The sequence below is a fragment of the Chrysochloris asiatica genome, unplaced genomic scaffold, assembly GCF_000296735.1.
Source record: "Chrysochloris asiatica unplaced genomic scaffold, ChrAsi1.0 scaffold00079, whole genome shotgun sequence".
Lineage (NCBI taxonomy): Eukaryota > Metazoa > Chordata > Mammalia > Afrosoricida > Chrysochloridae > Chrysochloris > Chrysochloris asiatica.
The window spans coordinates 5,418,757-5,424,756 of record NW_006408597.1 but is presented as its reverse complement, the minus strand read 5'-3'; positions in this window follow the sequence as shown (position 1 = coordinate 5,424,756).

Genomic DNA, 6,000 nt, shown 5'->3' with positions numbered 1-6,000 from the left:
GTGCAGTGCATTAACCGGCAACTTTGCTATTCAATATGCCTCTCAATTTTATATTTGTATCCCGTGTCCAAGAATGCCATCCCTACCCCATGCCCTTTGCCCCTCCCCCCAAAAAAAACCACAAAGTGGATTGATCTAAGGAAGCTTATATTTTCAATGAGGCAATCAAGAAACAAAAGAGAGTAAACAGATGATACTCCTAATATTAGGCAACGTGCTCAATAAGAACCACTTGTAATTGGCAAATTACCCCCAAAGAAAGTGGCGTGGTACCCTAGGAATAGGCACTCTGCCATGTAACAGTATATCACGTCACCTTGTAAGAATCCTCTTCAATAGAAGCTTTGATTTACTGTTGCTGTTAGGTGCTGACTCATAGTGAGTCTATGGACAACAGAACGAAACATTGCCCAGCCCTACACCATCCTCACAGTTGGTATGTTTCAGCCCATTGTTGTTGCCACTGTGTCAATCCATCTCATTGGGGGTCTTCCTCTTTTTAGCTGACCCTCCACTTTACCAAGCAAGATGTCCTTCTCTAGGGACTAATCCTTCCTGAGAACATTCCCAAAGTACAAGAGATAAAGTCTTGTCATCCTGGCATCTAAGGAGCATTCTGGCTGTACTTCCTCCAGAACAGATTTGGTTGCTCTTCTGGCAGTCCATGGTACTTTCAATGTATTTCTCCAACACCATAATTCAAATGCATCGCTTCTTCTTAGTTCTGCCTTATTCATTGCCCACTTTCACATGCATATGAGGTGATTGAAAATACCATGGCTTGGGTTAGGCGCACCTTAGTCCTCAAACTGACATCTTTGCTTTTTAAGATTTTAAAGAGGTCTTTTGCAGCAGATTTGCCTAATGCAACATGTCTTTTGATTTCTTGACTGCTGTTTCTATGAGCACTGATTGTGAATCTGTTTCTCATGATGTTATTTATTGATCCAGTTGTGAGAATTTTCCTTTTCCTTACATTGAGGTGTAATCCTTACATTGAGGTGCAATCCATACTAAATATTTTAAATCCTCTCCACATTCAGCAAGCAAGGTTGTGTCATCAGTATATCACAGGTTGTTAACACAGGTTCCTCCAATCCTGATGACCATACTCTTCTTCATTTAATCCAGTTTCTTCGGTTATTTGTTCAGCATACAGATTGAATTGTTGTTAAGTTGTTGTTATGTGCCATTGAATCAGTTCCAACTCACAGCGACCCTGTATAGGGTTTCTGAGGCATGACTGGTGAGCTTGAACTGACAACCTTGTGATTCAAACTGACCTTGCAGTCCAGTGCATTAACCCACAGCACCACACCAGGACTCCACAGATTGAATAAGTATAGTGAAAGGATACACCCAGGGCACACACATTCCTGCTTTTAAACCATTCAGTGTCCCCTTCTTCTGGTCGAACAACTGCCCATTGGTTTATGTGCCAGTTCCTCAGGAGTATCACTAAATCTTCTGGAAGACCCATTCTTCGCAATATTTGTCATGATCCACACAGTCAATAAAGCAATGGTAAATATCTTTCTGGTATTCTCTACTTTTAAGCAAAATCCATCTGATGTCAGCAATTATATCCCTTGTTCCATGTCCTCTCCTGAATCAGGCTTGCATTTCTGGCAGTTCCCTGTCGATGTACTGCTACTATCATTTTTTGTATTATCTTCAACAAAATTTTACTTGCATGTGCTATTAATGATGTTGTTCAATGATTTTTGCATTATGCTAGGTCACCTTTCTTTGGAATGGGCACAAAGATGAATCTCTTCCAATTGATTTGTCTTCCAAATTTCTTGGCATAGATGAGTGAGTGCTGCATTACTTTGTTGAACAATGTTGAACAATGAATGTTTGACAAGTTAGTTATATTCTGTCAATTCCTGAGTCTTCTTTTCTACCAATGCCTTCAGTGCAGTTTGGACTTCTTCCTTCAGTACCATTGGTTCTTGATCATATGCTGCCTCTTGAAATGATTGAGCATCGAACAATTTCTTTTGGTACAGTGTCTCCGTGTATTTCTTCCATTTTCTTTTGGTGCTTCCTCCACTATTATATTTTACGCATAGAATCCTTCAAAATTGCAAGTCAGGGTTTGAATTTTTTCTTCAGTTCTTTCAACTTGACAAATGCTGGATGTTCTACCCATTTTGTTTTTGAACCCCATGTCTGTTTACATTTCACTATAATGTTTTATTTTGTCTTATCAAGCTACCCTTTGAAATTTTCTGTTCAGCTCTTTTATTCCTCATTTCATCCAGTTGATTTAGCTTTTCTACACTCAAGAGCAGCAGTCAAGAAATCAAACAACATATTGCATTAGGCAGATCTGTTGCACAAGAACTTTTTAAAGTGTTGAAGAGCAAAGATGTCAGCTTGAGGACTAAGGTGCGCCTGACCCAAGCTGTGGTATTTTCAATAACCTCCCATGCATGTGAAAGTTGAACAGTGAATAAGAAAGACTATAGAAGAATTGATGCTTTTGAGTTATGGTGTTGGAGGAGAATATTGAAAGTGCCATAGGCTGGCAAAAGAACAAACAGATCTGTGTTGGAAGAAGTGCAGCCAGAGTGCTCCTTGGAGGCCAGATTGGCCAAACTTCGTCTCTCATACTTCAGACATACTTTCAGGAGGGACCAGTCACTGGAGAAGGATATCATGTTTGGTAGGGTGAAGGGTCAGAGAAAAAGAGGAAGACCCCCAGTATGATGGATTGGCAAAGTGGCAGCATCAATGGGCTCAAGCATGGCAACAACAGTGCGGTTGGCCCAGGATTGGGCAGTGTTTTGTTCTGCTGTGCATAAGGCTGTTATGAATTGGTACCAACTCGATGGCACCTAACAACAACAATACTCAAGAGCAATTTTCTGAGTCTATTCTGACATCCGTTTTGATCTTTTCTTTCTATCCCATCTTTTTAATAACCTTTTGCTTTTTTCATGTATGATGTCCTTAATGTCATCCCACAACTCTCTTGGTTTTTGGTCATTAGTGTCTAATGCATCAACTCTGTCCTTGAGATGATCTCCAAATTCAGGTGGGATATGTTCGAGGTCATATTTTGGTTCTCATGGACTTCTTTTAATTTTATTCAGCTTCAGCCTGAACCTGCATATGAGCAATTGATGGTCTGTTCCAGTTTGTCTTGGTTCTTGTTTTGGCTGATGATACTGAGCTTCTCCAACATCTCTTCCCACAGATATAGTCAATTTGATTCCTGTGTTTGCTATCTGGTTAGGTCCACCTGTGTAGTCATCTTTGATGTTGTTGAAAAAAGGTATTAGGTATTGGCAATGAATAAGTCGTTGACTTGTAAAATTCTATCATGTGATCTCCAGCATTAATTCTGACACAAGGCCACTGAAGCTTGGTAAGAAGTTTACAGGAATGTTGCCCCACAGAAAACAACTGTTGGTAGATGGCTAAAGCAGTTTAAAGAATATCAAGAAGACCTCAAAAGACCTCAAAGATGAGTCAGGTGAAGGAAGACAAATAACCTTTACAAATGAAGAAACTGCCTGATATCTGAAACTGGTGGGAAAAGATCATAGGATTACCCCTGATACAATAGCTACTGAAGTTGGGATCTCACATGGGATAGGCATTTCAATTTGAAGTGCACATCTTGGCCTCAGTAAGCTTTCAAATGGATGGATACTGAAAGTGTTGTGCAAAAATCAAAGATGGATACTAAAGTATTGTGCTAGTTCAAAGAATCTTTTAAGCAAGACTGAGGCTAATGAAGATGACTTTATATAATGAATCATAACCGAGGACAAGTCTTGAATTTAACAATACCATCCAGGAAGCAAGGCCCAATCAAAACAGTGACTTCCAAGGGAATCAGCTGGACCAATTAAATGCAAGGCCAAAAGGGCAGCTCAGAAGATTATGGCAACTGTTTTTGGTGATTTCAAAGTGTCTAATTTTGTTAGATTGTCTTGAAAGACACAGGACAATCACAGGGGCTTATTAGGAAGAAGTTTTTAAAAAATGGAAACCTGCATTTGGTGTGAAAAATGCCAGGAAACTTGCACAGAGGAATTTTTCCCTCACAACAATGCACCTGCACATTCTTTGAGAGTGGCAAAGGCTTCTGATGAGAATTTCATAGGAAACCTTACCCTGTCCATGCTTGATCTTGCCCCTTCAGTCTTCTTTTTTCCACAAACCTCAAAGATCAGTTAAAAGGAACATGATTTGAGTTCCCTGAGAATGCCCAACTGCTGTTTTGATGTAGTATGAGTCAGAGAGTAGAATTATTTGGGGAAGGGTTAGAGAAATGGAAACACCCCCTCCAGAAGTGTATAGACATAGATAGAGAATATGTTGAGAAATGATAGCCTCCCATTTGATACTTTTGTTTAATAAAGTTTTCTATGATTTTGTAGAAATACATATTGCTTGCTGTTGTAAAATTGAAAATGCTGAATTATGTAAGATCCCAACTTCGGTAGCTATTGCATCAATGGTAATTCTATGTCTTTTCCCACCAGAGTCTGAATTTCAGCCAGTGTCTTCATTCATCACATGTTACATTCTTCTTTCTCTTGGTTCATCTTTGAACTCTTCCCAACCTTCCTACTAGCAATACTTTTTGGCTTACCCTCCTAAAAGATCAGTAGTTCTCTCTACAATTCAGTATCTTATTCTTAGTAAAATGTAGTGAGCTCCTTACGTGTCTGCCCAGCACCTGGAAACTTTCTCCAGTAACCAGGCTGTGGATTTCAGGTACCTGTGCTTCTCCCATGAGTCTCTGATGATCACCTGATCCAAATTAAACCAATAACTGTTCTCTCCCAGGAATATGGGGATTTGTATTTGGGCCCCTGAGAAACATTTGACTTAGTATCTATGCATTGTTGTTGTTGCGAAGTGCCATCGAGAAAGTTCCGACCCATAGTGACCCTGTGTAGAGTTTCCGAGGAGCAACTGGTGAGCTTGAACCACCAAACTTGCAGTTCAAATGGCTTTTTAGTCTGGTGCATTAACCCACAGCGCCACACCAGGACTCCTATGCATTACTTTCCCTTAATTTTCTTGTTGCGGAACATTCATTTTTTACCATGTTGACTGAGGAGCAGAAAAAAATCAGTCTCTAGAAAAATAAGATTGAAGCAGAAAGAACAAAGCTGGGAGGTAACACATTCTGCGTCGACTCTACAACTGAGCCCATCGCCACTCATGTATTCTTGAGTCTTTCCAGTATCCTCCTATCATCTCTTTCTGTTTCAATTAAGTGACCTTGAGTTGTTGTCTTTTACTTGTAACCAAAGAGTCTGAATTCACAGGTGTTCACAAACACGTGCAGATTGTTAGAGCTACAAGGACTTTGCATTTTTCTATTTCTTACCCATTAGAGATATTGTCACCAAAGAAGTTATATGGCTCACATTAGGTACCACTGAAGCATTGACAGAACCATGACCAGCACCTAGAATCTTCCAGCTACCCAAGTTAAACTCTATTCTCCATTCCTGACTGTCTCCAAATACATTTCATCACCTCTAATTTCTAGTGTTTGAAAAGCTAATACGGCTCTGGGCAGAGTAAAGCAGGGACTTGAGAATGGTCTTGAGGTCTTGCAAAGAGTTAAAAAGAAGTTTCCTGTGGAGAGATCAAAAAATTCATTCAAGGGACTAATTTGGATGCAGAATCTGGGGACTCTTCCAATAACACCTGAGTCTGCCTAGATGATGCGGAAAAGAGAAGTGCCAGGGCATTCATTTGCATATATGCAAAGATGGCTTTCCACAGCTGGCCAGAGCCATCTCTGCTTGGAGCACTCAGCTCAGCAGCTGGGGCCTGCTTTCAGCTGTTTGCTCAGCCTTGGAAGAAAAAGACAGGACAAGTTACCATAGCTTCCCACCAAGCTGACAAGGACAAGAATCATCTCAAAACTCCCAGACTGGCAAAGCAAAGATTTTAAACCTGGTCTGAAAGTGGGGGTCTTCCCCCATCATTGCTCACCTCCACAATTCAGGTTCCTAGCAG